This window comes from Cupressus sempervirens, chromosome 9 (assembly GCF_028749045.1).
Source record: "Cupressus sempervirens isolate cs-2001-9-10 chromosome 9, ASM2874904v1, whole genome shotgun sequence".
In the NCBI taxonomy this organism is placed as follows: Eukaryota; Viridiplantae; Streptophyta; class Pinopsida; order Cupressales; family Cupressaceae; genus Cupressus; species Cupressus sempervirens.
Window position 1 is genome coordinate 729,075,687 of NC_143126.1, and position 12,005 is coordinate 729,087,691.

Below are 12,005 nucleotides of genomic sequence, written 5' to 3' on the forward strand. Positions count from 1 at the left end.
TTTACTTGTGAGGAATAAGGAGTGAAAAGATGATTTTTTAATATAAATTTATTTATAATATTTTAATAATAAATAAAAGCGTTCTGCTTTTTTATTATTTAAAAGGCGTGGCGATTTAAATTGCAGTTGATTCGTCCTTTATAATCATCTTTAAATTCTGTAAACAATTTGAATGTTAGATAAGTGGACATGATCATTTAGCATCTTAAATGTGATCATCATAGATATAGTGAAATATCGAATTGTTTCTGTATCTATGTCCAGTTTGTCTCCCTACCATAGGAGTTAAAGTTCAATCTGTACTAATCTAAGATTGCATATATATTTGATTTGTCGCATCTTGATTATTAAATTTTTGATGGTATAAGTGCGTAGAACTTTATAAAGTTGTACGCGAAAATCTTCATTGTAGTTGACTCTGTTGCCTGAATAAGAAAAGGCACTGGTCTTTTGAATCATTGAAGTATTATTATAGGGTTTATATTTGAAGTCATAAAATCTATATCTTCCTTCTAGCAAGCATCAAACCAAATGTTAAGAACCATATACAAAATATTCAACCATTTTAAGCCCTCAGCATTCAATTTCATTTTGATTGAGTTTGAGGACCTTGCCAACTGGAGAACTTGCAAAGCTTAAATTCGCTATAGAAAAGCCTCAGATTAAGTGATTAGGTTTGGAGTGAAGATTTACCCACCTAGGTGTAGCGAAGCCTGAAGTGCATAAAAATTGAAATCATTCCCATTAGTTGGCCAGAACTAATCATGGAATCCTATTGGAGAATTGACAAGCTCTTGAATTTTCAATCTATGGTTTTGGGAACCAATTGATTGGCGACTTTGCTGGGGAAGTTGCTCGCAATAAGTATTGTGAATTACCAAGAATTAAAAGGTGTATCAAGCACACTCTATTGGAGGCAAGACTCAAAAGATCAACAAATCAACATTTTCCTTGAAAGAGGTGGCGACTCTATTCAAAGTTTCAATTGGTAGCTTTGCTGAAGGAGATGATGGATAGTTTTTTCAAATGTATTGATCATTTTAGAGAAGGCCTTTTATTCCAGATGGCATCAAGCCATTGGACTTCAGCAATTTTGATTATGAACCTATCAAGTTATCCCCACAACTTTCACAACTTGTACCAAAGTTCCATGGAGAATGGGATGAATCAACACTTCAACATTTGGATGCATATTATACATTCATAGAAGATTATGAGGTTTCTATAGAGGATCAAGTGATGAAGCTATTTGTCAGGACATTGAAAGACAATGTGAGACAAGGATATGAATCACTACCTACACAAAGTATCTCATCTGGGAAAGAGTTTGACCGATGGTTCTTATATGAATTTCATGATGCAAGCGAGGAAGATGAGATGTGTTATGAACACTATGAAGATCAAAATTGCAGCATGGAAGAAGATCTTGACATGTCTCCACTTTGGCATTTTTCAGTTCAGAGAGATTTGAAGTGGAGTCTTTGGCATTTTTGTACATGAGGATGAAAAACATTTATAATGAGATACCATCAGACATTATGCCCCGATATGTGGAATTTATAAAGAACTTTTTTGAGTTGGGAGTTTCACCAAGTGACTCCAATTTGAAGCTTCTTTTTTAGATATTGGAAGAAGGTGATGGAGATGAAGAAAGACATACCAAACTGCTACAAGAACATAATAATGTTTCAGATTTGAATGAAGAAGAAGTTTTTGGTCAGTTTGAAGGAGAATCTGCCCATGATGATACTCATATGCCAACAGATGACAGTGAATGTAAAAATGAGGAAGAGGATTCTCTCAGTGTTGAAGAAAGTTCAGCCTTGTTAGACATAGAGTATCAAAAACTTGTTGAGAAAAATAGTCCAAATTTTTTCTCAATTCACCATGGTAAACAAGTTGATGGAACAACACTTATTCAAGGGGTACTAGATGAAGCGGATGGTAATTTACAGGAATCATATAGTGAAGATGAAATAGAACTGCATACGGTGTATGACCAGGAGGAAGTTTTAGGGGATAATGAAGATATTGGTCTTGTTGATGAAACAATTAATGATCCAAATGAAAGCTCTCATGAAGGCATGCCTAAAGTCTCTATGTTCTTGAATCTATTGTTTGAACAGGAAGTAGATGAAGATATGTCTGATTTCTCTATGTTCTTGAATCCATTATTTGAAGAAGATTTTTAATGTAATCAATTCCATCAGCATCATGATGAAGATAGAAGGTCTGATGATAATTTTGAAGATGATGAAACTCAAGATATGTGCGAGGAAGTGTGTTCAGAAGATGAGACATGCATTAATGAGCAGTAGTTATTTCAAACATGTGAAGAAGATACGGGATCAGATAGGTGTAATGAGGAGAGTGCATTGGAGATTAGTTCTGAAAATTTTCCAAGTGTCTTGTCTAATTAAACTCTTGATGAAAGAGAAACAATAGTTCCAGAATGTGAGCTATCTTTAAAACCGTCTTGTAAAGAGAAACAACATCTGGAGTGTGGAAATGTAGCAAATTGTGTGCAAGAAAATATTCAAAACCTTGATCTAGATATTTGTATAGCTGATCAAATGCATGGGGATCCTCCATTTAGAAAAAGTCATGGTGCACCTAATGATTTCTCAAAGATAAAGAAAAAGTAGAACACCAAAGATCGCATTGATGAAGCAATAAGTATTGTCCATAAGGATGATGTATGTAATACAACAAGATCCAAAGTGTTACATGATCAAGTTAATGTGTTTGATAGAGGAAAGAATCAATGTTCATTATTTGGGGGCCTGGGGCCACCCATTTCACCTTGCATCATGTTAAGCATGGATGCTCAGTCTGTTCCTCTAGAGATAGCTGGAATCTCATTATGCCCACAAGGAGCATATGTCCCCAGTAAGAGCCACTGATGGAGTCCTGATTTTTTGCAAAATTAAGGTCTCCATTTGTGAATAATGTTAGAGATAAAGACTATTCAATTCGGATAAGATATTTACAATGGTGTATATACAAAGAAATATACTATATGATTGGTGGAAAACAAGAACAGTAATAGAAAATGAAAATAAGAAAGTTATAAAGAGTTCAAATCTACGAGAAGGTAAATGAAGGACTTAAAAAGGCATACTACAAACAATGACAATATGAGAAGATATGTTATGTAGAAAGTAAGGAGAGACAAGACATTCAAAGGACATCAAATCTTCGCAATTATGAGACTCAAATTAGTAACAGTGATATTGATATCTAAAGTCAAAACATGGATTAGTAGCATTCATATTTCAACTTTTATACAAAGCTCACTCCGTGATAAATCTTTATATTGACTGATCTCTAGAAACACACTATTCTCCTTTCCATGAAAGTTGTGGACCAAGATTTATCATGTCTATTATACACTACAATACTAAACATAGTTGCCTGATATCAAGCATATCATGAAGAGTTTCCAAGATGCAAAAGGAATGTTTCAAAACAAAGGAATATATTCAAATCAATACATATTAGCAGTGATTGGTAAATGAGATATATAAAGAAAAATAATGAAGTCAATGCATATCATGCTATAGGCATCGAATAAATATCATACCCGATATTGTGAATCTATCAAAGAAACATTAAAGTTTGTTTTACATGATTCTGATGTGCAGCGGTAATTGAAATCAATGACAGTAACATATCAAGGAAACATGTCGCACTACCACACAATGCGATTCGAAGTGTATGCATTCAGAACTGAAGCGGATTTAAGCTCTATATGGCTGGATTTCCGGCACATGTGCTCTGCTTCATACTATGGCACTGCCCAGGCTTTACAAGGAGCAGAGAAAATGTATATTGTTTTTGAAGACACGGTGGTTTTGGCATAACAATAGAGACACCAAATGCTTGAAGAGACAAACTCCATCGATGGCGCCAGCATATCAAAACACATATACGGAGAATAGAAAAGTCGTCTTGTTTATTAAGGTTCCAAATGTTTTAGAGTAATAACAACAAGAGCTCTTTGTGAGCTAGAGTCCCTGCCTTTTGGGATCATCTTGAAATGTTTAAGTGGAAGTCTAGTGCTAGACAATTTTACACTTGGATGTGATAATCAAAGATCTACAATGTTTCTTGTGTCTATTATATCAAACGAGAAGTTATAAATTTTAACAAATTTAACCTAGAGCTTTAATTAATATTTTAAGATGTAGTTTTACAAAATAGTGTTGTGAGTGGCCATTGTTAAAAAATATAGAACTTAATGCAATGTATAGATTATTTTGTTCCTCAAATATCAACATTTCAACTTATTTTAAAACTTCTAAAATTACTAATAAATATTTTGTTCAAAAATTATTCAATTTTGTAAATTTTAGATTTTTATTTATTCAATTTAATAAAGTTTAGATTTTTATTATTAGAGCATTTTTAGATTTTTAGATTTTCTTTAGAGAAGATTATTAAATTTGAATTAGTTTTGAGAGTTTTAAATTTTCATTAAAGAAGATTTGAATTTAAAAATTAAAAAAAGATTTTATTTTTAAAATTATGTCAATATTATATCAAAATATGTATGATAATTCATATTATTTTACTTTGTGATATAACAGAATAAAAAAATTAATAGCAATTATATATTTTTATAAACACCCAAATTTAATCATTTAATAATGATTATTAATTAGATTTTTAAAAATCTGAATTTATTTTAAAAAATATTTTTATTTTTAAATTTTTTAAACTATTTTCAAAATTGGAAATTATTTAAAATGTAGTAAATTACTGCAAGCAAGTTATTGCTAATGTCTATACTTTTTAACAATGACTATTAACAATACTGTTTTCTAAAACTAATTTTTAAAATATTAAGTGACAAAATTGATAGGACGCGCAGTAAATTTCCTCGCTGATCTGTAATATCCTCATTTTTAGCAAGTTACTACAATTGGCCAAGTTAGTTCACCATCGCGACCCTCGTGAGCTGACAGTGGGATTTGAGGGTCTCAGTTGTGTGGTTGTAGGCTTTCCAACAGCCTATAATGTGTTTTGGCTTTGTTTGAGGGACTTACTATTTATAGTAAGTCAATTTGTTGATTCCGATGAGCTCGGTTGAGTTAGAGGAGTTGAAGGATGCTCTTAGTTTTTATTTCGGGCTTCCAGTTTGAGCTCTAAGAATCTTGGAGGGAGTGTCTATTTATAGTAAGTGTTGTCGGTAAAATTACAAAATAGCCAACGGGTAGATTAGCATGTTGTCGATGAAGTTATAAAATAGCCGACAGGGTTGAGTCACTCCTTCAGAATGGTATATGTACAACTTTGGATCATCATTGTAATCATGATTGGAATCACTATGTAATCTCTTCGGCATATATGCAAATAATAAAAGGAGTATTGTTGTGTTACATGTTCTTGTCTATTGTCTGTATGCATTAATAAACTATTTACCCCGTCCGGTAAACATTTGGCACCGTTGCCGGGGAAAAAGAAAAGTCATCTCCGGACGACAGTAAGTCACCCCGTCAGGTTCATTCATCATCTTTCATCATCAGGATCACTTTGGTGTTGTCAGATTTTGATTCTGATGTCGCTTCAGTTGTTTTCGCAAGATGGGTGAATTATTATTATTATTCGTATAAATACAATGAGGTTGCTATTTTTAATAGTATTGTTGGTTGGTCACCTCAATATCATGGCTCGTTGGAACTAGGACAAAAAAATTTAAATCATGGGAATAAGAAACAATGGCCTTACGTGTCAAGATTTTAAGTTATGGTGGAAAAGGTCATTTTCAGAGCCAAAAGCAATTAATAAATCAGATCATAATGACACTTTATTATATTTTAATGTTGTGTGTGGGAAGCTTCTTAAGTGAAGTTCATTTGGGAAACTTTGTACCATTTGGAGATTATAAATATAAGCCCATTTGATGAGTAAAGCATCCAGTTATTTGATTATCTTATTTTGCCCTTGTTGTCTTTGTGACATTTCTAAGTTTGAAGTTTGTGCCCTTGTTGAAATATAAGGGTTTGGGATCTACAATTGAAGTATTGTAGATTTAATTTTGAGAATCCACAGCTGAGGTATTGTGGACTTTTGAGTTTTATCATTGTCTCCTCTTTTTGTATTAATTGTGACTGAGGAGCATTTATACGATTGAATATTATAATTTCTTTGTTGCTAGACGAGGGTTTAGTCTACAGATTGGAGTTTGTTTTGGGCAGCATTTGTAAGGGCAGATTGTGAACGCCAGAATGAAATTGGACTAGGCAGCTTTCAGTTTGACTTTGCAATTATATTCTACGGCAAAGACTAGGCTTTTCATAGTGGTATCAGAGCAGTTTCCTACCAACCTGCAGGAATTGGGCTCAATTTTTATTTTGTTCAATGCTGACTTTGAAGATTTTCAAATCTGATTTCTAGAGTGACCAACACTTTTTTTTCTCGAGTTATGGACAAACATAGGACTGACAGTTCTAGAAGTTAGTGGAGTAATGAGGAAGTTAGCGTAAAAATGAATGCCTTGCAAGAGAATTTGGAGAAACTGAAGCTTCATCAACAAAGGTTGGTAGAGAGCTTGTCGAATCCTGAGATGGTTAAGAGAACTGCAAGATATATGGTTTCTCCCTTTAGAAAGTCGGTGGGAAGGAGTGATTTTTCCCCAACAGGTGTCCATGATGCAGATGGACCTCTATTTAGTACGACACCTGCTAGTCCTATCCACACTGTTGATGATGGACTTATTTCACAGAGACATGTGGTTGTGTCAATAGTAGAGCATAGCGGCACTAAGCTTCAACAAGTTGAGACTCCTAGAGTTGTTGCTGCAGTTAGTGTAGAGACAGTTGATGCAATTGTTACTACTGATACTTCACACTCTCTTGAGGAGGGGATTATTATTGGAGATTTGTATGTGAGCTGTTATAGTGTTGCTCCGGTGCAGGAGGTAGCTGCTTCCTCAGGTGACACCGATGCATGTATGGAGTCACCCAGCTTTGATTTGTATGTTACAACAGAGTCAGTAGATGTGGATGCAGATAGTATGGACACATTTAATGATACAATTGATGATGCTATGAGTTGCATCGGGTACGATATCCCTTGCCAAGTATCAGCTGATGACTCCGAAGAGGTTTTGGATGGGTCCCAGGATTAATGTTTATAGGATTTATCCTTTAAGGTGGAAGCTGAGACATGTGGGGATATTGATATTGTGAGGGCTTCCATTTCTTTAGATGAGGAGTTGACTGAGGTACATAGTAGTTGTATCTCAGATGTAGAGTTGTGCAAGGTCCATAGCACACATGCAATAAGTGATCTTGTGGTGGGCAGTTCTGATTCAGTTTCCTATCATAGTTTCATTAGTGAGACAGAGAGATTGCATAGGAGTCAAGGGTTACAGAGACATCATGTGACTAGTCAACTGAAGGTGAGTGATAGTGACATTTCTTCAGCTCTTGGGCATCATGATGTTGTCCATCAGATGCTAGCTACATTTGGTTGGGGTGCTCCTATGTCTAATGAGTGCGGTGATAGTACTCTTTCTCTAGCAGAGGTTCATACACTTTGAGAGGCTGTCAGGATCTTGAAGCATAGTTACTCTCAGTTGCTGACAAGGATTACCTTCTGGAGTGGGGTAGCACCTGTTATGAGACGTTGTTAGGGAAAGAGGAGGAGGTAGCTGAGCTTACCTAGGAGCTTGAGGTGACAATGGACTCTCTTTAGTATACTTAGTTGGCTCTTCAAGAGTCATAGTCACAATTGGATGAGGTTATTGTGGAGTTGGAGCGGGTATGGTCGACACCAGCCCCAGACCCTATTCAGTTACATATTGTGGTTGGTGTGAGTTTGCTTCGACGGTTGGGGATGAGGGACGTGATGATGTGGCTGACACATCCGTCCAATATATGGGTGCAGTAGGTACAAAGGAGGTGAGAGCATCAAGGAAGACGAGCTCTCATCGTGATTTGCTTCCTTCTACTAGAAGCAGATCTATTTCTTTGTACAGCTGGTACCATTGGACAGATGGTAGTGCCACATTTTCAGTGGGATCAATTGTGGGTTGCAAGGAAGCAGGTTGATGTTTCCACATATAATTTCTACTACACATAGTCTTTCATGGAGTATCTTTTGAAGAGTTCGGATGTGCAAGAGGATTCGTACAATGTCTGAGGGTACTCTCAACCGAGGCTCTTGTGCCATTCAATGGTTGGTGGAAAAGATTGTAGAAACTCTATCTATTATGCTTCCCCACAAGGATTTTGAGGTTGGGTTTGCTGAGAGGATTGCCTAGGATCCTGCCTAACCAGTAGTTCAAAGTCAGAAATTGGAGCCATCTACTGATTCCCAGACTGATACTAATGAGCCCTTGATAGAGATTGGGAGTTTTTATCGACATTATACTGTGAGGAGTGCTCATTACTTTTATTTTGACCTACAGGTAGAGGATTTGGTTTCATGTTGGTGTGGGCTGGCTCCAGTTTCATACCATCATGGGATGGGTTGTTAGCACCATCTTTTGCAGATGGGATTGATAGCTGCAAATTAGACCCCTTGCAGTATCTCCAAACCCAAGACAATTTGACCATATTGCAGTATCTCCAAACTCATTTGACCATATTGGTAGAGGTTGAAGTTGATGGTAGTGTTTCAGGTACCTATGGTTGTTACCATCGCCACAGTGTAGTTGGGTGTAAGTATCAGTTTGATGGGGACTCGAGTGTGGACAAAGTTGATATTTCAGTTGGATTGAGTTCCGATGGGTTGTCATCACCATCAGTGTCTACAGTCAATTTCCAGATGATTATGTCATTCATATCAGTTATCTGGGTGTTGATGCTACAGGAGTTTCTTGTACACAGCAAGGATAGTACGCAATTCTACCTTTGGGATCCAGGGGGATTGTGATGTTCATTTTGCTCTAGGATTGCTTGGGGACAAACAATCTTGGGAAGGGAGGACTGTAATGTCCCCATTTTTAGCAGGTTCTTGCAGTTGGCCAGGTCAGTTCACCATCGTGACCCTCGTGAGCTGACAGTGGGATTTGAGGGTCTTAGTTGTTGTCAATAAATATTGTGTAGCCGACGGCCCCTTCGGGAAGGTTCTTGTTATGTAGTTGATAGACCCCTTTGGGAAGGTTCTTCGAAAAGTATATATACACCATCCGAGATCATTGTAATCATCATTGGAAGCACTATGTAATCTCTTTGGCATATATGCAAATAATAAAAGTTGTACTGCTGTGTTACATGTTTTTGTCTATTGTTTGTATGCATTAATCTATTTACCCCGTACGGTAAACATTTGGTGCCATTGCCCAATGGACCTAGAACGAAGGTAGAGGAATGATGACTAATGCCAAATCAGCTTTGATGGAACCTTAATTTTTTGCAGAAAACATGGGCATTTATTAGAGAAAAAGTTTGATGAATGTATTGAATTTAGACCTTGTTGATATACACTTGAACCTATATTGAAACTCTAGAATGAATAGAACACTGGGTTTGGAGAAATAAATTATATCTGTCACGCATGGTTGCAAAAGCTGAATGAGAAGAGCAAGAATTTTTAAACTGCAGTCCAACTATGGATGCCAAAAAGAAGCATTAGAACAAGAGGGTGACTGTTCTTATAACAAAATAGCCACTAGAAGTTGCAGAGGTTACAGTAAAGGAATGGATTGTGAGATACGAGAAGTGAGAAATTATATGGTACCTTACAAAATATTATATGATATTTTTTCTTTTGCAGATGGTTTTGATTGTCTTCTCATACTTTGTGGAACACTTGGAGGAATTGGAACTGGTCTTGTTATTCCTATCTACATGCTATTATTCTCTAAAATCGTGAACCAAATAGAGGTTAAAACAGATACAATGCCTCAGTGTGCCTTGTAAATGGTTTACCTTAGGATGGATAGAGATATCATGTTGGATGTATGCTGCAGAGAGACAAACTACAATGATGTAATATAAACACCTAGAATCCACGTTGAAGTAGGATATGACATTGTCTGATACACAGATTAGGACTGGAACTATTGTTGACAGCCATTCTACAGATTTTTTCTTATCCAAAAATATCTCAGTGATGAAGATGGCTAGCTCTGTGTCCCATCTATCAGCAGTTTTTTCTGGGTTTTTTATATCACTAAATATCAATGGAGGTGGTGAAATGAAAGACATGTCTAACTGTACTCAGAAGTTTATATCTGCACTTTTGTTGTCGTATTGACCCATTGGAATTTCCTACTACCACATCAATGCAAATGGAATGTTGAGAAAGATTTAACAGTTTTGGGAAATAGAAATTTTATCCAAGGAAATTCATGTTGCCAGATTTAGGAAAAACCTGTAACAAGTATAAAGCTATGTTACACACTGAAGATGATTCTGGAGACGAAATAACCAGACACGGTGCCAAAAGGGTCCAATCATATACAGCGACAATGCTTGCTACACCACAAAAAATAGAAGCAGAGGAGCCGTCAAGTTCTGAAAAATGTACAGGAGTCGCAAAAAAGGATGGTTTGAATGTTGACGAGATACGATGGAGTTCGCAATGAATACAGAATATGCCGCCGATGATCCTCATAAGCAACAAAGGGCCATTCTATATCGAAAAACACCAAACCGGAATGAATTGAAATTATCATCAGTTCCAGTATGCGTCAATGTTGAAGTCACTACGGGAGAAACCATGGGCAGGGAACACTATGTAACAGTCATCTCTTACAATTTATATCGAATTTTTATTCATACAAAAGAGGATGGTGAAGTTTTCAGTTGTCGCACAAGGTTCTCTAAAGTTTGATATATTCAAAGTCCAAGTAAAAGATTATCAAAAATATTAAAAGCGATGATAGTTTAAATTTGCCGTTAAAATCAAAGGTTATCTTAAGTCATGCAAATCATACGAAAAGTTATTAAAGGGAGAGAAAACGATAGTAAACAAACTATAATGGAAAGGTGCGATTACTTTCGAAGAGACATTAGTATTGAATCTAAAAGGTCACCTTCCTTCAAATGTTAAGATATAAATATGTAAAAACTATCCATTCAAAAAAGATACATCCGAACATTCATATAGAGAAGAGGCATTTTATATTTATATTTTATTTGTAAGGAGGAATAAGGGTTCAATATGATTTTATAATAAAATTCCATTATTTTATTATTATAAAATTATTTTGTTTTAATAATAAAATAAAAATGTTCTTTGTTTGTTGTTAATGGCGTAGAGATTTAAACCACAGGGGAATCGTCCTTCATAATTATATTTTAAAATTCTGTGTATGATTTTGTTATCAGATAAGTGGACATGGTCAGTTAAGCATTTTAAATTTGATCATCATAGGTGTTGTGGAATATTTAATTGTTTCCACAGCTGTGTCCAGTTTGTCTCAGTGGAGTTAAAATTCAATCTGGACTAATTTAAGATTGCATTATAATTGGTCTGTCGCATCTGGATTATCAAAATTGTTGGCAGTACAAATGCATTGAACATTATGAAGTTGTATGTAAAAATTCTCTGTAGTTGACTCTATCGCCCGGATAAGCAAAGGCACTGGTCTTTTTATTGAAGTTAGAAAATCTATACATTCCTCCTGCAAGCATCAAATTCATTATTAACAAAATTTATACAAAACATTCAATCATCAAGTATTCAGCATCCAGTTTCAATTTCATTCTGATCGAGTTTAAGGACCTTGCCAGTCGAGGAACTCGTAAAGTTTAAAATTCGCTATAGAAAACCCTTGAACTAGGTAGTCAGTGTTCAAGGTGAAGATTTACCCGCCTGGGTGTAGCGGAGCCCGAAGTGCAGGGGAATCTAAGCGATTTCCGTTCGTTGGCCAAAACTGATTGAGAAGTCCTATCAGAGAAGTGGCAAGCTCTTGGATTTCCAATCTGCGGTTTTGGGAACCAACAAGCTTAACAAGGATAGAAATAAGATAAAGAGAAAAGATGGAATACGCACCGCACAAGAAAATTTAATTTTGGCACAACAAGCCAAGCGCAAACGGAGGTTTT

General features: G+C 35.8%; 1 protein-coding gene across 3 annotated transcripts in view; it reads right to left on the reverse strand.

The window, feature by feature from the left end:
• The window catches only part of LOC149540784 (uncharacterized), a 160,198-nt gene that overhangs the window by 128,322 nt on the left and 19,871 nt on the right, over positions 1-12,005 (reverse strand). Inside the window, exon 1 of one of the 3 annotated variants that reach the window (XM_089801862.1) lies at positions 3,696-3,889. The exons of the other annotated variants lie outside the window; for them this stretch is intronic. The gene's annotated coding sequence lies outside the window, so the exon portion shown is untranslated. Of the gene's footprint in view, positions 1-3,695; positions 3,890-12,005 lie in introns of those variants that run through there. 3 annotated transcript variants of the gene reach the window in all.